A 23,742-nucleotide genomic window follows, 5' to 3' on the forward strand; every position below is an offset into this window, starting at 1 on the left:
CGTGTGGTTCAAAAAAACAGAGGAGGTTTCTCACTGTTCCAGTATTTTTCTGCACCAGCATATCAGATATCAGCACTGTGGCAAGGACAAAGCTGAAGATATACCAATGGAGAAGTGTTTTCATTTCACCACAGTGCTTTCCTTTTAATGCCACTGACATACCTCTGCACACCTATTCCCATATCACACTGGCTAATGAGCATGTTTTGATGCCTAGCCCTGACCTTCCCTCCTACCAAAAACTGTTCCCTGTCCCATCCACATCGGCCATAGAGCAAAGTTACCTCCTTCCCTTTGCACAACATTTTTTGTTTACACAAAAAAAAAAAAAAAAAAAAAAAAAAACAAAAAAAAACCGCTACACAGCTTGTAATGTCAGCATTTTCCTCACCTAGCACAGAGCAGAACCCTACTTTTACCCCTCACATCCTGTCATCTCCAGCCTAGATCTCCAACCTGTTGAGATGATTTTGAATTTTGATTCTGTGCTCCCATATCTTTGTGTCTCTTTTTGGCATTATGCTCTGCACAAATGCAATACAGAGAGAACTGTATTATTTCTTACACTGTGTGATTCAGGAAAATACTGGATAGGGCAGATTCCAGCAGAACCACAGCTCACTCATCCTGTAAGTCAGACACCATCTGTGCAAGACCTCTCTTTTCTCTCTCATCTGACGATGGAACAGAACATGTTTAATAGTAACAATAAAAATAAAAATAAAAATAATAATGTATAATGATGAAGTGTATATACCATGCTAATAGACTACAATATATTTAATATTACAGAATATAGAACAGAATTTCAAAATGAAATTATATTACTTATATGTATTTTTTATCTTACATATGTATATGTATTTATAAATAAGCATAATTTTATGTTTGTATACTATTAATATTTATATATGACACATCTTTACATATTAATAAAATATAACAGCAGCTATTTTAGGTCACCACTGAAGAGCCTATTAAGTGTCATTTACAGTTTGTAAACCACAGTCCTCGACCACGTGGAAATTTACACTTGCAAAATAAGTGTCTGGGTTCAGCTGAGCCATATTACAAAATCTGTTTTTTTTAATCGGAGACAGGGAAGTGGGAGATAACGACTTCAAGCAGGGTATCAGTCAAGCTCTGGCGTTTCCCGGGCAGCTGTTGTCTTGGCACTACTCAAACCTATCTCGGTTTACAGCTAAGAGGTTATTTCCCTGCTTTCCCTGCCCACTTATTGGGTATCTCTTACGACTGCCCAACACAAGAGGGGTAGGAAAATGACTCAGATTCGAAAATGCCTTTGGCTAGAGATGCATTAAAACAGCTCTGGTTGTCCTTTAATAAGTAACAATTTTATTTGAGGGACAACTTACAAACGGTTACTCGCATGAAGGGACGCCGTTAGCAAATGGCTGTATTCGTAAACTCCGCAATGTATGAGAAAGAGGAAGAAAGAGGATGGGGGGAGAGGGGAAGAGAAAGAAAAGAGACAGAGAGAGAGTGAGAGAGCTCACTGGTGCTGGATCCAGCCAGCGGGGGCCTTTGATATCCTGAAGTCCCACACAGTGTAGCTCGCCGTCCTTCTTTACATTGGTTGCTTCGGGCACCCCCCCGCCTCCATGCTTAAACAGGGAGGGGAGTGGCAGCCAATTTATACGTAAATGAGGAGTACCGGGAGTAACAAAGAGATTACAAAAACTCTGGGTCTAGCATAAGGGTGGACCAGGACGGTAGTCACTTTAGCATCACTCTGTCTTTAATCTGGTTGATTGCAGCAATAAGGATCTCCCAACTCCTCAGGCACACCATCTATACATCTAATGGCGTGTCTCATCGTGTGGCTCCAGTTGCTTCATTTAATTTCATTTTATTTCATTTGAAGCCTCTAACCTACTAGATCATCAGTGGTTTTGCTTTTCTCTAGCCTTAACCCCATGAGGATAGACAGTGAAATTCGAAATTACTAATATCAGTTGCTGTCAACTTTAAATACATTTTTTAAAAAAACTGCTGTAGAAAATAATTATATCTTGGAGACCTTTCTTACCTATTTCTTTCTTGGGCAGCTGTTCTTAGGTCAAGGGACCGAACAATCAAGCTTTCAAACTACAGCACAGGTGATGCAAGAAAGCTTCCACTGGACTACATGAGAAATAAAGTCTCGTGTACATTTGGATGTTTGGATGTTCGATCACCGCTATATGGTTATGTTCCTGTTTTCAAAAAATGTTAGAGTTTTGTTGGTTTTTTTTTTTTTTAATGCCTGATTGTCCACACTGATCAAGGACACTCACTTTACTGAAGATCACAGAGGAAAACAATAGGTAGACCATAAAAAAAAAAAAAAAAAAAAAAAAAAAAAAAAAAAAAAAAAAAAAAAAAAAAAAATTGATGAAATAAACAAAGCTGGAGAGAAAATGGTGCAGGAATCTCTTTCCTCCCCTTTATCTCTTCCAGTTATCTTGGGTACTGTATGTAAAACAGACATGTAAAATATTTAAAGTATGATTACTGTTTTTAGAAAATAATTTCCTTGAACAATAGAAATAAAAACCTGCAGAAGGTCATAGTACTCACTCAGTGAATACCATGAATCTAACCCTGTGATTCTGCAGTTAGAGGGGAAAAATTTTGTTCCTGCAACTTTTCATAGGACTAAAATCCTAAGATGCCCAAGTCCAACAGAATTTGGGATGTCTCTGAGTTAACATCAGTCAAGTGAACAAAAGTTTCAGATCCTGCCTGTTGCTAAACAAAAAATAAGAAAAGCAAATGAAGTGCGAAAGAACTCTTCAGCAATACAAGGACCAAGATAAAAACTTACTGTGCAGAAAATGTGGAAAATACCTGTAATTGAGAATAGCCCCTAGGTCACGCACAGTAATTTCTTAGCACACAGTCAGGCAAAGCAGAGGCTCTACAAAGATCAAACTAAACCCAGGATCTGAGATAGGTACTTTTCACCTTATGATTCTCAGAAGAAAACACATCCTAATTGTGTATGTATGACTGTGGCTAAACTACAACACATTCTCACCATGCTGAAGGCATTTACTATTTTGTTTCCTTTTTGAATGCTTAAGTTTGGACAGTCATATGACCAAGACCTTTTATTTACTTCAGAAGAAACACAGATGGTCAGTGGCCAGCCAGGAGTGTCATTAGGGAATTTGTGAGGTATACTCATTACCACAGAAACAAGAGAGGACTGACACCCTGTAATTTCTGTCTTGCAAGAGAATTCAACAACCTGACCAGTAAATAAAGTTCATAAATCAACAAATCAGAACTAAGGTCAAGTAAATGAAGATGAAGCAGCTGGGTCCATTGGTTCTCTTCATTATTCATAGTAAGGTATATATCTTTTGAGTTCCTTTAACTTATTATGCAAACCCATGATGGAAACATTTGATACAAGCTAACACTGATTTTTAAATATTTTTCATAGAAAGGGACTAGAAAAGCCAATAAAAATTTGCTCTACTTTTAAGTCACTAACCTTCATCTCACCCTGTTTTACTTTGCAAAAAAGGTGTGCGGCAATAACCTCTGGAAGCAGAGCCAGTGTTCAGCCAGTAACACTTGAATTACCAGATGTACAACAACCCTCAAAAGGACCAATTGGCATACGCTTTTCTGTGAAAGTGCCTTACAAGCAGCAGTTCATTTTCACACCACCTCTGTGAGCCCTGCATGGATGGGTTATCACTCCCAGAGCGCATATGTGGAAAAACAGTGGCACCATGGAGATGAGTGCCAAAGGCCGGGATTACGCTTAAAACCTTCAGACCTCTTCTGTCTGCATTTTATGACTAACAGGGAAGGAAGGTAAAGAGGCATAAAGTTGGGAGACTGGAAATACCAGAGGATGTCATTGCTGAAACTCCAAGTCTCCATGGATCTGCAGTGGGTGGACATATGACAGCCGAGTCAAACTGGCACCAGGGTGAGGTTCAGTGGCCTCTTAAGACAGGTGCAGTTGATGACTGCCAGGTGTCAACAGCTAAGGCAGTAAACTGCTGCTGCTCTAGGAACTCATGACTATAAATCCATTTCACTGTGTGAATGAAACAGAATTATACTGTGCTCTTGAAACTTTCAGTAAGTTAAATTATAGAAAACTTCCTGGTGTAATACCAACTACCAGTGCATAGATGCATCAGTACAGGAGCAATATCAATACATATTTAGTTACAAAAAAAACCCCAGCTTGCTAACAATGGCTAGGCAATTACTTGAGCTGTTAGTTTCTCCACAAGTTTTTAAGTTACTTTCCGAACATCTAGCTATTTTAGTGGAATACAAAGAAAACTTCTGCTACACTCTTGAGATGAGTTAGTGGCAACAGGAAAAATAGTAACTCCATGGTGTATCTCTCTCACAACAAGTTTTACGCTGCATATTAGACCACCTATCATCCCCTCAACACTTACTCTTAATACTAAACCACACAGTATCTTTTTGCCAATTCTTTTATCAGTTTCTTTTCTGGGTGCAAGGTTTTTAACTACCAGGTTTGTTTGCTAGCTTACCTACGAAGCATTTCAAAGAGCTGATAAACTTGAGCAAAAAGTTAAAAAAAATCTCTTTTTGCTCAAAGCCACAGGCAAAAGGGGAAGATGGGCACTGGGCATGATTTAGCCAGGTTAAGCACCAGGCTCAGCACAGGACAGTAGGTGAGTGAATTAACCATGTGATTTCTAATTTTTGTGTGGCTTTAGAAATGACCTAAAACAGGTTTAGCCAAACCTGAAATGAAATTTGAATAATCAGCCTGAGACAAGTGACAGATTTGAACCCCAGGGCAATTTTTCCCGGCTTCTGGTAAAGCCAATCAGTCAAAAACTGTCTGAAACCATGCACTTGGTGCTGTGGGGCAGGCATGCATCCCCAGTGTGGTGCTGGCTGAGGTTATTAGGTTAATTGCACAACCACGTGAGTACAGCCCTGTTGGTCTCAGCTCTGAATTATATGGAGGAGAACTGAAGAAGCCATTAGAGAAACAGGAACTGGTCATTCCTGACCTGAAAAGACCTTTTGGGATTATTCTGTTTAAAGAAAAAAAAAAAAAAAAAAAAAAAACCTAAGGAAAATAAGCCTAGTTCCTTAGCTGAAAAGTTGCCATCCAGGGATGTCATCATTTGTTTCATGCAAATTCTCACTGCTGCTATCAAGCACACTAAGTGCTTAGTCCCATTTCTCTTCAAATCAACAGAAAAATGAAAAATATTACCGTTTGTGCCAGTTCACAGCCAAGCTTTAGCATCTATTACCGTTTTAGCATTGCAACACCACTGCCAGAGGTTGTACTTCTGAAAACATAAGTGGGTAAGTGGGGGAATGGCAAAGAAGACAGTCAAAAGCAAACTTCACTGATTAACAATTCAAATGTTGAAAGCCAGCCACATACAAGGACGTCATTTTTACTGAGTGTATTGTTTTGTTCCTATGACAGATCTTCACTCACTTGAATGGAAATAGCCATACTCTACATCTAGTACTACTGAACTGCCAGCTGTGTTCAGGAGATATTTATAACCATTAATGCTGCAGATGGAAGGTGAGTTTTAATGTATCATAGCTACTCCTCTGGCTGGAGAGCAGCTCTCTGTCTGACAGCTGGAATTGAATTGCAGAAAGCTCAATATATCTCTCTATTGTTTTCACTATTTTCCTTTGCATGTAACCATCCCTTCCAAGCTTGCTTCTGTTTTCTGGCTTGCCTTATTGCTCCTGCCTCGTCTCGGTAGCAAGCCAATTTAGTGTGGAGCTGCCCTTCCCAGGGCTCACCCCACTGCCTGCTTGGGCTGGGGATCAGAGGGAGCCCTCGGAGCTTCCCTGCGGGAGGTGCCAGGGGCCTCGAACCTCACGTGGGACCAAACTACACCGCCAGGCTCTTGGCCTCCGGCCCCGTTCTCGTTGTAGTCGGCAGACCCCTGGGGCCCTAAACCACAGCCCCCTGCGCCTGCCCACCTCTATTTCAGCCGGGAGCTGAGGGTGGGAGGGGGGCGGGGGCTGTAAGGGTCACTTTTCTTTCTGCAAGAGGATGCCAGGCGGGGCGAGGGGCTCCACTCCACTCCGTATGTTGTGACAAACCGCGACCCCTCAAGCACCGCCGCCTCCCCCTGTCCTTCATCGGCACGTCCCGTGCAGCCCGAGGAGGCACACCGAGCCGTGCCACTGCACAGCGCTCCGCAACAAGGCCGGGGGACCCCTGCCTGTGCCCGGCGAAGCTTCCAAGAGAGCCCTTGGCCGCGCACAAAGAGAAAGCGAGACAGACACGGGAGTATCGCCCGCCCCCGCGGCGGGCAGCGCTGGATGCACACACACACACCCCCCGCACACGCATCCACACACACGGTGCGGCCGGGCGGGTCACGTACCTGCAGGTGCCTGTCCGTGGGAGCGCAGGGCGGGGAGCCGTGCTATATCGCCCGTATTGCATGGGGGGATGAGGGCGATATCGCTCGGGGGATGAGGCGGGGGGGCTGCTCTGCTCCCTCCGCCCTCTTCCTCCTCCTCCTCCTCCTCCCCGCGGTGTGTGTGGGGGCGTGTGGTACTCCGCGCCGGAGGAGGCAGCGGCGGGCTCCGACTCCTGTCAGCCACCGGAAACCGGCGCCCGGTCCCCCGCACCGCAGGAAGTGTGCAATGGCACACCCGCACACCGGCCCGGACTGGCAGCGCAGCGCAGGCTGTGTGCCATGGCACACCGCACACGCACAGCAGCGCAGGCTGAGTGCCATGGCACACCGCACACGCACAGCACCGCACAGCAGCGCGGGCAGTGTGCCATGGCACACCGCACACGCACAGCAGCGCAGGCTGTGTGCCATGGCACACCGCACACGCACAGCACCGCACAGCAGCGCGGGCAGTGTGCCATGGCACACCGCACACGCACAGCAGCGCAGGCTGTGTGCCATGGCACACCGCACACGCACAGCACCGCACAGTAGCGCGGGCTGTGTGCTATGGCACACCGCACACGCACAGCACCGCACAGCAGCGCGGGCAGTGTGCTATGGCACACCGCACACGCACAGCAGCGCAGGCTGTGTGCCATGGCACACCGCACACGCACAGCAGCGCAGGCTGTGTGCCATGGCACACCGCACACGCACAGCACCGCACAGCAGCGCGGGCAGTGTGCCATGGCACACCGCACACGCACAGCAGCGCAGGCTGTGTGCCATGGCACACCGCACACGCACAGCACCGCACAGTAGCGCGGGCTGTGTGCTATGGCACACCGCACACGCACAGCACCGCACAGCAGCGCGGGCAGTGTGCTATGGCACACCGCACACGCACAGCAGCGCAGGCTGTGTGCCATGGCACACCGCACACGCACAGCAGCGCAGGCTGTGTGCCATGGCACACCGCACACGCACAGCACCGCACAGCAGCGCGGGCAGTGTGCTATGGCACACCGCACACGCACAGCAGCGCAGGCTGTGTGCCATGGCACACCGCACACGCACAGCAGCGCAGGCTGTGTGCCATGGCACACCGCACACGCACAGCACCGCACAGTAGCGCGGGCTGTGTGCTATGGCACACCGCACACGCACAGCACCGCACAGCAGCGCGGGCAGTGTGCTATGGCACACCGCACACGCACAGCAGCGCAGGCTGTGTGCCATGGCACACCGCACACGCACAGCAGCGCAGGCTGTGTGCCATGGCACACCGCACACGCACAGCACCGCACAGCAGCGCGGGCAGTGTGCCATGGCACACCGCACACGCACAGCAGCGCAGGCTGTGTGCCATGGCACACCGCACACGCACAGCAGCGCAGGCTGTGTGCCATGGCACACCGCACACGCACAGCACCGCACAGCAGCGCGGGCTGTGTGCTATGGCACACCGCACACGCACAGCACCGCGCAGCAGCACGGGCAGTGTGCTATGGCACACCGCACACGCACAGCAGCGCAGGCTGTGTGCCATGGCACACCGCACACGCACAGCAGCGCAGGCTGTGTGCCATGGCACACCGCACACGCACAGCACCGCACAGCAGCGCGGGCAGTGTGCCATGGCACACCGCACACGCACAGCAGCGCAGGCTGTGTGCCATGGCACACCGCACACGCACAGCACCGCACAGTAGCGCGGGCTGTGTGCCATGGCACACCGCACACGCACAGCACCGCACAGCAGCGCGGGCAGTGTGCCATGGCACACCGCACACGCACAGCAGCGCAGGCTGTGTGCCATGGCACACCGCACACGCACAGCACCGCACAGTAGCGCGGGCTGTGTGCTATGGCACACCGCACACGCACAGCACCGCACAGCAGCGCGGGCAGTGTGCTATGGCACACCGCACACGCACAGCAGCGCAGGCTGTGTGCCATGGCACACCGCACACGCACAGCAGCGCAGGCTGTGTGCCATGGCACACCGCACACGCACAGCACCGCACAGCAGCGCGGGCAGTGTGCTATGGCACACCGCACACGCACAGCAGCGCAGGCTGTGTGCCATGGCACACCGCACACGCACAGCAGCGCAGGCTGTGTGCCATGGCACACCGCACACGCACAGCACCGCACAGCAGCGCGGGCAGTGTGCCATGGCACACCGCACACGCACAGCAGCGCAGGCTGTGTGCCATGGCACACCGCACACGCACAGCAGCGCAGGCTGTGTGCCATGGCACACCGCACACGCACAGCACCGCACAGCAGCGCGGGCAGTGTGCCATGGCACACCGCACACGCACAGCAGCGCGGGCAGTGTGCCATGGCACACCGCACACGCACAGCACCGCACAGCAGCGCGGGCTGTGTGCTATGGCACACCGCACACGCACAGCACCGCGCAGCAGCACGGGCAGTGTGCTATGGCACACCGCACACGCACAGCAGCGCAGGCTGTGTGCCATGGCACACCGCACACGCACAGCAGCGCAGGCTGTGTGCCATGGCACACCGCACACGCACAGCAGCGCAGGCTGTGTGCCATGGCACACCGCACACGCACAGCACCGCACAGCAGCGCGGGCTGTGTGCTATGGCACACCGCACACGCACAGCACCGCACAGCAGCGCGGGCTGTGTGCCATGGCACACCGCACATGCACCGCGTCGGGCGGCGCAGCCTGAGGCTGGGCACAGCACAGTACCTTGAGGGACACCCAAGGGACACCTGTCCCTCCCGGGGGGCTAAGGGGGGCTGAGAGGGGGTCACCGTGCCCCTCTGCATTGAAACAGGCAACGAGGAGCTGCATTCCCTGCAGTACCGTTGGCAGGAGTGAAAACAAGGAGATGCATGCGTGTGCAACGGGGACGTCATGCTCAGGATCACGTTCTCAGCTGACATAAAATAATGTAATTCTCGTTATTCTGGTGGAGGTCTCCTGATTTGCAGCACCTCACCCACTCAAAGTGGGTGTGTCCAAACAGCTGCTACTCTGTTGTTTTGTGCAGGTACAGAAACATACTATTTACTGTTACTTTTTTAAAAATAGGTATCTGCTACGACGTTTGAATTTTATGTGGACTATATACACACGCATGGTTTCTGCACACATGCTGTGCCTGTGTGTAAGACAGTAAAAACTGCAATTTATGTGTTTTGCCAACTTTCTTAATTTGCTTGCAACTAAAGACCCTATCAGCAACATTGCTTATATTGGGATTTTTCTGCAATTAATCACAGGAGGGCTCACTATGTGCTTGCAACATTTTCTCTAGGTGTTGGTTCTCCCACAATAAGCAAGGCACATGCTAAAGCAAACTTTGCTCATCTCCTCAGTTGGTTTTTTTTACCCTGCATCAGTCCAGAAGGAGACAGGCCTGGCTATCAGCTTTCTAAGCCGTCTCCTTCATGGCCCAGAGGTTTCCTTTCCTCATCTTCCTTATGCCAACATTTGCAAAACTTGAATGGGCTAACACATGCTACTAGCTACGATAACAACAATGCTTACACAAGAGTATAATGGAGCCAATCTGGAAGTGTATTCATGCCAAAAGTAATGCTCTTTCTGGATTTGTCTGTGAGGCGGCAGGGGAATTTGGTAGCAGCATTAGCCTTGCCTAGGGAAGATTGCCATCCTTTCTCCTATTGTTATTTTCAGTAGGGTGTCATGGTCATGGTTCTGCAACCAGCAGAGGTATATAGTACTTAAGTAATCAAGATTTCAGTTGCAGACTCCTAAAGATGAAGAACCCTAACAGAAGGAGTAATTATTCCAGTGAGTGAAGGGAGAATCTGCCTCCATCCATCATGATCAAATATGTGACACCCTGCTTTCACATCTTGCTTTTAAGGCAAGGATCTGTAATCAAAGCACTGGCAACATTAAGAAAAAGACCACAACTTTTCTGGATTCTGCTGTCCCCACAAAATCCTTCCAGGGACAGGAATGGTCTGATTTTCAGGAATATGTCCCCAGAGTACCATACAGGCCATCAAACAAACCTCATGGCAGTAAAACAAACCTCAGAGGCAGTATGGGTTGTATTGGGTGAAGCCAGTGCCCTGTTTGCCTCTGAGATGGGGCTGCTGAGCTGTCTTTTCAATACCAAATAGGTACACTTTCACAAACAACAATAAGGAATTCCTGAAGAGGAGGACTGCCTTCCAAACAAATGCTCCTCCTCCCTGGGAGCCCTATAATCAAGCATATCATCTGTAGTCAGGAAGCACAAGGGGCTTGCTCTTCACTGTTGGTCTTCAGTCTTGATCACTCCTTTGCATTCTTGTTCTTTGTTCTTCTCTACTTCTCTCATGCTCTTCAGTGGCCACAGGACAAAGTAGCCTACAAGCCTCCCTTCTCCTTTCACCTTCTCCCCCACCTCTTTCTTCTCCTTCTTCACTTCTCCATTGTTAGGAACAGCCACAGGTCACATCATATGCTCCATCAAAGAGCTCAGCTAAGCCAAGAACAGTGTAACCAGCACTTCAGCACAGAATTGCAGCTCTGGATGAGCTCGTTTTAGCTCACTGCCTGTGTTAGTAATTGCACTGAGAGGGCAGCGATTGTGTGCACTGATGTTCCCAAGCAAGAAAACAAGGTTTTTCTCCAGGAAAGAAAGCTGCTGGTATTGACCCAACAGGACTGTGCTGGCTGCTGCAGGGCAGACAGACAGACTGTCCTGCCTCTGCAAAGCTAAGAGACTGTGGTGAAGAGTTATTGCTGGCCATTTCTCGTCCTACTCCTCACTTGGAATAAAACACAACCAGGCAGACATCTGATTTGGTTGGTGTGGACACCTGTGGGAGGTGCTGAGCATCTCTCCACAGATGGTCCACATGTCCAGGTAAGGCAGCAGGGTCCTGTCATTAATGCAGTGGGCGGAGGAAGAAGGTGTATCACATCCTTATCCCAGAACTAGCATGGATTCTATTCTGTGACCTCTGGCAACTCACTAACCCATGCATGTGCTGTGACCCTTCATCAGCCATAGCACTCTGTGGGGCAAGGGTGAATTGTTTCACTCCAGGTGCCAGTGCCAGGAAAGCTAGGGCTCATGGTGCTCAGTGGAAGCTCATGCTCTCCCCTCCAGTACTCCCGAGCAGCCTACCATCCCATTAACACTCGTGCCACCAGCAGACCAAAAACAATGGGCAAAAGCAAAAGCATCCCAAGTCCCACAAGAATTGATCCTTCTGCAGAGAAACACTGTCTGTGAAATAGGGTGTACAAGCTGCCAAAGAAGAGGGAAAGGAATCACCGTCCTCCTGTTTGGGAACATCTGACTGTCTGCTTGAAGAGAGGCCCAAAGGTGCTGGCAAGTGACAGCGACATCACAGCAGAGATGATACTATCTCACAGAAAACGTGCAAATACCAAGTGACCACATGGCTTTGCTGTGAACTGCTCAGCTTCTTCAGCATCCCTCCAGCACCACATTGGTCAAGCAGGAACAGAGCAAAGCTTGGCTTTTCCCAGGTATGTCCTCCACAAGATAAGATGTGCACTGACTCAGTCTGGGCCAGTTCCCCTTTAGTTCAGGACTGACAGGTGAGCTGGATTCTGCTGAGTCGCTTGTTTCTGCTGTCCAACTCTGCCCTTTGGTTGATTCAGGCAGCAAGGAAGCTGAGTCACACCCCTGCAGTCTGTGCCCTGGCCATGCTTGCTCTTTCCTGCCCAGCTGAGCAGGATGTGCCAGCACCCACACAGACTCTCCCTCAGCCCCTACCATCAGTCATGAGCCTGACTGGTGCCAGAAGCTTTGCCAGCTTAAACTCAAAGGTGAAACACCACTCCATATGAAACCCCCCAGCTCTCACAGCAGGAGGAAAGCTGGCCTGGGAGGTGATGAACAGGCTGGGAGGAAGACAGATACAATCAGAAAATACTTCTGATTTTAGCAGAAAGCTGGCCATACACTAAGGAGCTACCACTAGAGTAGCTGGGATGAGAATGAAAAATGAGAAAGGCCAAGAATGGTCTGTTTTACCAGCTGTAGGTTTGAAATCAGAACTGACTGTGTCACAGGAAGAAGGGCAGGATTAGGCCACTGCCACATGAGGCTTTTTTTGCAGCAGCAGTTCCCCACAAACTGCTATTAGCTGTCTGCTCCAAGGGCTGCTCATCATGGCTGGAACCAGCCAAATGCAGATCACGAACTAGTTTTTAAATGAATGTTTCTCAGAGGAACATGTGCCCAACCAAACTAGCTCCTGCTGTGCAAAAAATTCAGCAGAATCACTTTTGAGTAAGGAAAAATTCCTGGCACAACCAGTATCTTCCTGAAAAAGGCAGCCCCTGAAAAAGCACTATGAGTTAAAAGATTCATCTTCCTTTCTAGATTTCATTTGTCATGACCCAAGCAAGACTTTACTCCATCAGTTAGCTGGAGCATGGAGAGAGTAGTATCTGTAAGGTCCCAGAAAGTCCTAGAAGAGCTCAGTGCCTGGCCAAGCCTTGTGGTGTCCCACACCACCTCTTCCTCCTCTGTAACATTGTGAGGGAAGCCTGCTTCAGGCAGCCTTCCAACATGCAGGCAGACAGCTGTTTCTTCACTGAAACTTCCTCTACCTCAACATCTGTTGCAAAGGAATGAGCACCAAAAATCTGGAGAGCCAGCTTCCCACCCCAAAAGCCTGTGTGTCAGTCTGGAATACTGCAGTCCCCTCTCACAGAATTAAGCATGAACTAGACCCACCTGGATGACACACTTCTCTGGGTGAAAAGGCTTAGTGAGAAACAGGCATCTGCAAGTCAGTATTAATGGGCTGGTTCTCTCGTGGGACATCAGTGTTCTTGAAGGGCAGAGCAACAGGTGGGTCTGTGGGGCAGTGCAGCTTACAAACACCCAGCTATGAGGACTCAAGGTAAATGACAGAAGGTGGGTGGCAGTTTTCTCCATGACTACAGGAAGTCAAATGGTCTGACTCGCAAGAACTGGTGTGACAAGTGTGACAAGTGGAGCTGGGGTATTACAACACACACCTGAGATACTGGTGGTTAGTAAATAAGAAATCCTTCTCTCATGACTGTGCAGAGGGCTTTGTATCCCTGTGTTTTCAGTAGCAATGTAGCAGAGCTGCACTGGTGTAGGCAGGGTCAGAATTAAAGCCATTAAGCACCTCTTTGGACTCCAGCTTTCTGGCACTAAACTGGTATGCTGCCATTGGGAAGCTCCTTGGAAAATTGCAAATAAATATGGAAGTGAATAAGTTGCCTGTCTATGGGGTTGTTTTGAGGTGTTTTGTAGGTTTCCTGTACAAAACACTGGAACTATAATGTTTGAAAACCAAATTCATTTACTAAGGCAAGGCAAAGCAGTATCAGAATATGATCCATTTGTTTAAGAGTGGTCCTTAAAGAGGAAGATCAAGCAAGCAACTTCTCCCTCACACCTCACAGCTTCTCCTTAGGTAAGGAAAGGTTTTTAAAGCAGAATCTGTGAAGTTTCATATCTGCATTCCTGGAACATCTGTAATTAAATACACACAATATTTCAAAGCAAAGCACTGCTGGTTTATTTGCCCTTCACCTACCTGCCAGTCCAAAAATTACCTGTGGGGGGCACTACATGATGATCTAAGATTTTGTCACTTTTGGAGAAGATTTCAGAACAAACTCAATTTTAGTAGACCATGGCCCTTCAGTTCTGTTGGTCATTCATGACAGCATCTAGCTGCACCCTGCTGAGCAGTATTTCACACTTTTAATTCTGCTTTTAACACTGACCCCACATCCCTGTTCCATAGGTCAGAAAGAAGGGCTGTACAAGGATCCACAAGAGAGGAAGGCATTCTTCATTCTGGGACACTAACGGGATGCAAGCCTTCAAGGAGCCTGATTCAAACAGGAAAGCTTGAGTGGTCTTCTGCTCCAGCTGCCTGGACTGCTGGCAATCCCTCTTCTCAATTGCTAGGATAGGTGTTCCAAATACTGCTCTGCCCGACCAGGGCAGGGCAGACTTACACAGGTGCATGAGCAGGCATCTTTCTGGTCATGTAGGTAACACCAGCCTGAATTAAAAGGGGTGACCAGGCAAGGAGTGTCCTGAGCTTGTTTCTGAAGTAGAAGGTTGTGTGGGACAACCAGAGGAGAAGGGATTCAGCCATCACAGTGCACTGTAAATGTTTTGTCTTTTTCCAGTAATCACTGATTACCAGAAAACTCCTACCCTTCTCAAATTCCCTTTGGATGTTCAACACCCAGCCTATAGCACATATGAGGGGATGCTCATTTTCCTTTGGAGATCCTGAAGGAACGTGGGAGAGTAAGTACCAGTACTAAAGACCACCCAACTCACAGTCACTTGATTTGTTATGATCAAAGTGAGTTAGATTGTGATTGATTAAATGCAAAGCAAATAACAGCTTATGAAAGCTTAGATACATGGTAATGCCAAGTAAAAACACCCAGCTTTTAGGTCACTTCTCAATTTTTCATACCTTGTCTGGGGCAGCTAACAAACTGACAGAAGAAAACCTGTTAATTTTCTCCACTGAGAACCTCAGATTGTCATGTTAGGCAGCCACCTTTCCTTCACATGTGCATGATGCTGAAGAAAGCAGTGCAGACATCACAAGGATACTTCATATTTACATCCAAGCATATCAGAGCAGAATTAACTTTCTGCTGGTCCTCCCTTTGTTAGTTTTGTTACTAGGCTCAAACTAACACAGAAAATGTGCTAGTGCTAACACAGAAAATGTATATGAAGATCAGTCTAGAAGGTGCCTTTGGAAATTCTATACTGTTTCACAAGGCTTGAAACACCCTTGGGAATCCAGTCTGTGTGTATTCAGAGTTGTGACCATATAACTCTGTTTTGTATTAAATTCCTGCAGGTTTTTGTGGAACATGATATATCTATGGCAACAGCAGGTGAGTGTCAGCTCTTGGGTGAAATATACAGGTAAAGAAGAGCAATTTAAAAAGAAGTCCAAATAATTAGTATGGAAAAGGTGTGTAATAACAGCTCAACAAGAAACCCACTTGAAAGCAAGCAGGAGACTTGGCACTACAAGTGTGTGCTAATTATATGAGGGAGATTTGTCTGAAGGTACAGTGTGTAATTTCTCTATATAGGATAAGGACATTGGGATTTTTCTGTCCAAGAAACCATGATGCTTTGATCTCCAGCCTGTGGCCTCAAGTTATTACCTAATATTTACCTTTAAAACACAGAGAGTGGATTTAAAACATAACTGGATCATGCTCTTCACCCACTCACACTGCTAGCTGTGAGTTCCTGGGCTCGCAAAAGGGGGTGGCTCTCTGCAAACAGCATATGAAGGCTGTAGCAGACCCGCAGTGCATCCATTTCTGGTCCCCTCTGCACTGGGCTGTGAGGGCAGAACTCCTTTTTAAAGGGTGCCTTAAGGAGCTCACAGTGCAAACACAAGAAGATGGAGGTGGGGAAATCTTTGCAATGACAGAACTGGAATCATGTGGGAGCTGAGCTGTGGCTCTACCACAGAAATCCTGGGGTTATTTCCAGCCTTTCATGCAGTTGCCCACCTGTAGCAAGCTGACAACAGAGTCTCATATATTGTGTCTTTGGGAGAATCTCCTTTTCTTCAAAGAGAAGAAAATAACAGCAGAGAAGGTTGTAAATATGAATATGGGGCATTATTTACTTAAGATATCTGACTGTCACTGTCACAGAAGCATTTATTCCTCTGGAAAAAAAAAAACAAACAAACAAAAAAAAAACCAAAAAAAAAAAAAAAAAACTAACTGAGCCAGTGTTTCCTCCCAAGGTTTCTGGGTTGAGGCAAACATGGTATTATTTTCTTCCCTCCCTTTTTGGCCTGGTAAATTTCAAAGTTTGAGATTCCTGTTTCAGTGAATAGATGTGACCCAGACACTGCTTTTACAGTAAAGTCTGGATCTCAAAATTCCCCTCTATCATATTCAGTTGTTTAGTAGAAATAGTAAGCTATGTATAAAGAAATAGCTGACAACATCCTTCTGGAGAAAATATTATGAATAGTATGAAATATGTTTCTTGGTGAAAAAAAAATCCATCACGCTGATTTAGTGTTATTTGTTCACCCAATACTACATCTCACACAAACTCACAATCAAAGTTGTGACAAAGACCGTGATTGAAGATAATGCTGTTGTACTTATCCCCCACCCTGCTAAAACTTTAACCATTGGTGAAAAGGTCTGCTTTCAGAGTTGTTGCTCATGCCATGTGGCTCCTATAAGTGTGAGAAAGTGGGAACAGGTAAATGAGCTCAAAATTACTGCTCACATTTAAGAACTTGATAGAACCCACTTTTCCTTCCTTGCTTCACTTTCTAGTGAGGTAAGCATAAAGCTTGAGTTCAACCATGCCATGCGAAATTAGTGTGTACACTTTTCTGCCTCCTTGGTTGTTAGATTCTAAAGTGCAGGCTTCCCGGTCCAACCTTGTGATCACAATTTCATTGCATAAGCTGTCTTTTAGCACTGAGTAGCAAAAGGTGGACATATCAACTGCTGCACACAGACATGCATAGGTGATGTCACCTCTGCAATGCCAAGTGCCTTCTATGCACCCTTCAGGGCACAACTATCACTTGCAGCCCTGCAGCCTTCGACCCAAGGCTGTCAGTCTCTCCCTTCTCCTTCCTAAGCTGTTGTCTTGACCTTCCACTTGCAAATCTCAGTAGATTCTCATAGAAAGCAATTGCTCATAGTCCAAGAATCTCATCTTTCTTCCCCTTGTGTTTCCTATCTGTTTTGTAACTTTAATTTGTATTAAGGGGAAAAGCAAGAGTTAGCAAATAGAAAAGTAGATAATAATCATGTAAATAACCTGTAAACATTACCAGTCATAAATATGCACAAAGTGGAGTGACTGACACCACCTGCGTCTGCTTAAATGTGATCCTGTCAGCACTGACAGCATCATACACAAGAACAACCAAGAGGTAGCTTGGCTGTCTCCTAATGCCAAGGACAGAGTTGACAGAGAAGAAAGCCTGACAACAATAATTATAGTCACTTTCCTCATCTTCACTGCTTGCTGACTCTGGAAAGGTCACTTTTCTGGGGCCCACATTTCTTGGCTGGCTACTTGTCAGGCACTTCCTTTTTTTTCTATTCTTTTTCCCATATAGTAACTTCAAGTTGAAGTGTGGACCCCACTGATAAAATTCTGTGCAGGTAAACCTGTCTCAAGAGGTGTGATGATACTGTCCCCAGACAGTTGACAAAGTCTTATTCTCAGCCCCTGATAGAAATGGTGGGAAGCAGAGCTACAAGCCACCACAGTAAAAATACTGACTCTATGTATTAATGCTTGAGCTAGTTATATTTAGTTAATTAGAGCTTAACTTTGCTATACAAAGCACCATCTTATTCTAGGACAGAATGATGCATAGAACTAAGATTAACAAGACACCATTGTATAGACTATATGGATTACATGGACATTATATGATATTACATGAAGATTTGCTGGGTTTGATTTTTGTCAAATTTTAAGCATTCAGGCTAACACTCTTCCAAACCAAGTCTCTCCCCAAAATATTACTCTCACTGATTATTTCAGTGGTTTAAATAAATATGACAAGTTCTGGTGCTCTGTCATCTAGAAGTACGCACCTTCTCTCATTCCTGCTCTGGAGCAGAGACTTAATACCAGGAATGAGGGAAGGAAGGTAAGAGGCTGCAAGGCACAGACACAGATTTTTAAGGCATTGCAAACTTGCTTATCTCGCCCTATCCCACATTTAACCCGTGCTTTAAGCAGAAAAAGATCTTGGTGCACTTTGGCGAGTCTAGCTCCTAACCAAGTCTGCCGCAGGCCGGGCAGCAGGGCAGGCTTGGCAGCGCCCGGGTGCTGCGAGGTCTCCAAGGCAGCCCCGCTCCGGTGTGCTGCCTGCTCCCTCTGCTGGCACCGGCTGCTCCAAACTCCGGCGGAGGACCTGGAACTGCTCAACAGGTGGAAGGGAAAAAGTGTAAACAGAGCCCTTCAGCACGTGAGGGTCATATTTCCTTCGCAGTACGACGAGCCATCAGTCCTGCTCACTAGGGTCAGCAGCCAGCAGATCGTGTCTCTCTCATGCACATCTTGGAGCCATTCTCTTCATTTATCATCACCCAAAAAAACTGTACCTTTCTCTCCAGTTACTCACAGTAGCAAAACAGTCACAATTTTTTTAGTCACTTTATTTTTATGGGCCTCAAAATCTGTGAAGTGGGTAATAGAGTAAAAAGAAACACACTTTGACCTCATGTAAAAATCCTTTGCAGAAGGCAAATATCTGCAATAATTCTTTTACTACAGCATCCATGTTAGGTCTTGTTCTAACAGTGCACAGCAGATTTTTTCAATAGTTCAAGATTGTCAGAGATGTTTTTTAAATAACATCTGATAGGGATGGCCAATTCATAAAGCTTTGTGAAACCAGTACAGGGCAGAAAAATACTGTTTGTCTCCCAGTCAGAGGAAAAGTTAGTGCTGACTTCAGCTCTTACAGTACACTGGAAACATGCTGTGTATCCCCTAATCATGGGAAAATAATTCATATCTCCTTAGACATCAGGTAATTTAAAGATAAGAAAACATGATAAGAAATAAACTGTTAGGTTTGCATCTCACAGTGACACAGGAGAGTTTGCAGTCAGAAAAAAAAAGTGAAAATTTAAAAAGCTGTTATTGAAACATTAGAATTTTAGGATATAATTGTTCTTTTAAGTTTTACAGGAAGTTATTTTAAAAAGCTATGTTTGATGTTGGGTATTATAATCAACCTGAGTTGTGACTTCTGTAGCAATTACAAAATCCATTGATCTTGACCTACAAAATGCTGGTCTGCATCAGCAAAAAATGAGGACTGGTGCTTTAAAATAGCTTTGTAGTTACATAAGACCAGTATTCTGCTAGCGTTCAAAATTTAACTATAGCAGCATCTTTTCTAGATTCAATGTTAGCATCATATCACATTTAATACTACAATTTTCTGGCATGAAAGCCATGAATGGCTTTAGCTTATGTAAAATGAAGAAACAGGACCATCAGAAAATTAAAACAGTCTGGATATAGGCTGTGAACTGGAAAAAGTAATATCCCTAGAGTAAGATTTTTGAGTGCTTTAGAAATTCTGCTTTGGAATACACTTCATCGTTTTATCCACATGGTAAAAATGTTAAATCACAATCTGTGATTAAATGTCATATACTTCCAATATCTGAATCTAACAAATGATTTCCATATATCTTTATCTATCTATATTTCACAATATTGAAGCATTTGCTGTAAAGGAGGAGGCTGATTAATTGAAGTAAAATTTATTTTTCCAGTCCATCTGTAAAAACATTTCTGAGGACTTGATTACAATGATTAATTTAATGGATAACTTTTTTTTTCATTATTAATCTGTTCTCTTCTGACTCCATTTTGAAGTGTGTTAAGAAAGGTTTGGAGCTGTTTTGAATAGTGATACTTGTAGAAATCATACTTACAATGAAGTGTAGCAATTTAACATTAAGAAAGTTCTGACATTGCCTCCTGTCCAACACTACCTAATCAGTAAATATGTTTTCTGGAATGAGAAAACATTCTGTAAAGGGAGCAAATTACATCAGATGTTGTATCCTGTTACTTAATGAAAGTATTAGATTAGGACTGATTTAACTGAGAAAAGACCATATGGCTCCAATCTCTCAGGGGAGATTAAACATATCAGGTTACTTTCCTACCAAGTCCTCCTGGTACAAGCAGTGCACATTTAGGAAACGCTGCTCAGATATGCACAGAGCACAACATTGACTGGATTCTTTCTGAAGATACACTGGCTGCTAAAATGTCAGTACCTGGTTAATAAAAGCAGTGTAACCTTTTGCACTCTTCCTGTTCACAGGATGCAGGAGTGCAGAAAAATCCAAGCAGTTCTTGCCTGCACTCTCCCTTAAGCCACAAAAAGCTGAAAGCTCCTCCAATCCCAGATCACAAAGCGAGAAGCTGCTCTACTCCCCTGTCAGCAGAGGCTGTTCTGCGTCCCTTGACAAAGGCCTTTGTCCCTCACCTGTGAACATCTTCACAAAGTCGGCACTCGACATGCTCATAACCACATCAGCTGTCACAGGAGGCTTTCCGAAGCCAGTGCTCCCACCCTTGGTCTTCAGGTCAATATACCAAGTGCCTCCACCGTCGCCTGGACAGAGAGTGAAGCGAGGTGAGAAGGCAGCAAGGATTGCTGCGCCCTCCCTCTCAGTTGCCCCCTCCAGACGGCCACAGCCGTGTGCGTTTGCAGCAGTTCCGTGGCAGCCGCACGCTGCCGGGTGCTCTGCAAGGAGTCACCTCTTGTCCCCCGTGACGCCCCAAGCACCACGGGCTGGGGCCACGGGCAGGAGAGCCCAGAGGCTTTGCTCACAGAGCTGGTGGCAGCTGGCGCTTCTGCCGTGGCCCCGAGAGCGCCCTGTCCCTTGTGCCACACCAGCCCCGTGTGGGGCGGCAGCGCTGGGACAGAGGCTCCATGTGTGGCACAAGGGACAGCAGCTCAAGCGGGCCTGCAGCGGAGCATCACACAGAACTGAAGAGGAGCTGGTCTGCTTCGCGAGCAGCTTCCAAAGTGCTTCTGTCTGAAAGCACCCAGTGCCTTTTGCTAGGCAAGGCTGCACAAGCGATGGGCTTACCAGATAGCTCAAACTGAAAGACGCCCTGAGTACTTCTCACGTACTCTTCAGTCACTGCCCCTTGAATAACACGGAACGTCTCTGCAACAGGACCCGATGGCGTGCCTACAGCAGATTCTGTCTTAGCCTTGGCTGCATCTGCTCCTTCCTGCTGGGATCTGCTTAATTTCTTCTCCTCTTTGAATGCTTGGGCAGCACCTCCAATAAATTAATTCTTCTGCAAGGCTTCTAAAGTGTAAATCAATTTACTGCTTTTGTTGCCAACTTTCAGAACTCTCTAAACATGGACAAAGGGTTTAGAAACCCTCTGATGCATCCCCAAGATGCAAAGCAGAGACTTTCCACAAATAAAGCCGACCGAGGATTAAAATGTGAGAGAATTCACACACTGAAATCTACATAAACCTGCCTAAGACATAGTTACCCCTGCCTACTGCATACTTGCTTCATTTGTGCAACCTTATGCGGTACGTGTCACTGTACCTGTGTAGACCTCTTCGGGGGTCTCTAGTGGTCCCTTCTGGTCGTTTGGGGAGATGTCCCTTACTCAGTTTCAAGCAAAGTTCAGTTCAGGACATGCAGTACTTCAGATTGAGTGTCAAAGGAGATGTCATCTTCTCAGACAATTACCAGGCAGGTCGTAAAATACAAAAGCTTTCCATAAACATTGAGCAACATCTGCTTAACACACCTGTTAGCATTTTTTTACATTTAAAAGAAAGGTTAAAGGGGAGAATGATACCATCAACTTCCATCTGGATCAGAGATCAAAGGAAGGGACAGGGACATCGAATTCTACTTCAAGACTCAGAGCTTAAAGATCCAGAGAATTCTACTTAAAATACAGAGAATTCTGTTTAAACACATCAACTTGATCAGCATTTTTTTTTTTACTTTACCAGAGTGAACATGCACATTTAACAATAAAGGAAAGATTTTCCAATAAAGGAAAACTTTTGCAATTTACAAAGCCAACCAAGTTGAACAGCCCCTTAAAATGCTGTTGAAAGTCTCTTAGGTGTCTTCAGTATCAAAAAATACTTAGGTTCTGTTCTGTGGGTCCCTACAGAATAACCCGCACTGGGAGCCCAAGGAACTAACACCATCGGTCCCTGGCAGAACCGTCCTAGTGTGACTGCTCAAGGAGTATTTCCACCAGAAAGGAACACTTCCAAGTTTGCTTCCTCTGCCCTGGCCTTATCCCTATTCTGACACTCCTATAAAACCAGTTCAGCATTCTTAGTTGCCCTTCAACTTGACATAAAACAATTCTGAAAAAACCCTAAAACATTTCTGCACACGATGGTGTTTTCAGAGCCGATTGCAAGCCTGAAAGAGCATCTCACTGTCGCCAGGACACTCAGGGCCCAGCTGACAGCGCTCACTAGGCCCTTGCTCGCCACCTCCTTCCGCACGGCTGCATTTCCTCCTGCCCTCCGCGGGGTGCAGCCAGGTCAGCCCGGCTGGGGGCTGGCAGGGAGGCGCAGCCGGCGGAGGGAGGCACCGGCAGAGCGCGCTGAGCGCAGGGGCAGCGGGGACAGCCGGGGAGGCGTCGCTGCAACGCGGCACGGCGGCGTTGCGGAAGCCAAAAGCCCCACGGACAAAATACCAACATTAAAGGAGTAGTTCCTGAAAAAGAAGGGCGCTCCACGTTCTCCTACGAGTAGCTGCGGGGTCAGGAGCTAGCTCCGGGTGAATGCTGCACCATCGGAGGGAAGGGCATTTGGGAGAGCAGAGGGGTGTCCTTCCCCCTGCCCCCGGGACCGTGGAGTTTCTGCAGTGTAGCAAGCAGAGCACTAGACTGCAAACACAGATGCAAGGATGTTCAGCCCACGGCAAACCCGTGCTCCCCTGCTCAGCACCCGGAGTGAGGCGGGGCGAGCTGCGGGGCTACAGCACAGACACCGGCAACACCGCTGAAACCCAGCACTCGAGCCTTCCACCTTCTGCAGCACCTGTTCAAATGCTTTCTGCCCCTCATGCTAAAAAACCTTACAGGAGGTAAACTGACCCTCCTGATAGAGCAAAAAGCCCCATCATGTCAGTTGCCCCATTACATACTGGAAAGAGAGAGAGAAAAAAACAAACCTATGAACAAAACAAACACTCAAGGGGAAGATGGCTGAACCATGATGCCCAGGTGTTTCTCCTGCAGGTACCTGTGAACATAGGTGAAAGTGGCAGCTCTCTACATACAGTCACTATGACTCACTTCCATGGAGGACACCGCAGGCATGAGGCTTTCGGACTGGGTATGCAGCCATGGCAGCCAAGCCGTACGTTGGTCATTTGGGCCAAGTGGCTGCAGGGAGAATGAAAGAAAAGCAGGCCTGAAAATCTTAGCAAAGCACTATCACTTCCATCTCTGCAGGATGTCAACCCTGGCAAAGCAGGTGGCATGGAAGATGTTACAGCTGCACAGTGTTCAGACAGCCCTTGGCCTCTATAGCCTGCTCACGCCTGCAGGAGTTTGCAGCCCTGCAACACTGTGAACTGCAGTGAAGGGAACCAACAACCACCATTATATTAATACACAGACTAGTTCATCTGCTCAGGGCTCACTTTGATTTCTCTTGAAGTCAGTAAAACCGTCTGTCTCAATTCTTCCAGCAGGTTCAGACCTACTGGGTGATTTCCCCTTCTGCTGTCAGCTCTCAGTGAAACCTGAAGCCCTCTCAGGATGC

At 46.9% G+C, this 23,742-nt stretch overlaps 1 protein-coding gene across 3 annotated transcripts in view; it reads right to left on the reverse strand.

The window, feature by feature from the left end:
* Positions 1–23,298, reverse strand: part of KIAA1958 (KIAA1958 ortholog) — a 63,707-nt gene extending 40,409 nt beyond the window's left edge. The window contains exons 1-3 of one of the 3 annotated variants that reach the window (XM_068175891.1): positions 23,218–23,296; positions 21,059–21,244; positions 20,449–20,577 (exon numbers count right to left, since the gene is read on the reverse strand). The gene's annotated coding sequence lies outside the window, so the exon portion shown is untranslated. Of the gene's footprint in view, positions 1–6,386; positions 6,526–20,448; positions 20,578–21,058; positions 21,245–23,217 lie in introns of those variants that run through there. The other 2 variants (XM_068175893.1, XM_068175892.1) reach the window with 2 other exon arrangements.
* Between the last annotated feature and the right edge of the window lie 444 nt (positions 23,299–23,742).

The sequence above is a fragment of the Anomalospiza imberbis genome, chromosome Z (genome assembly GCF_031753505.1).
Source record: "Anomalospiza imberbis isolate Cuckoo-Finch-1a 21T00152 chromosome Z, ASM3175350v1, whole genome shotgun sequence".
In the NCBI taxonomy this organism is placed as follows: Eukaryota; Metazoa; Chordata; class Aves; order Passeriformes; family Viduidae; genus Anomalospiza; species Anomalospiza imberbis.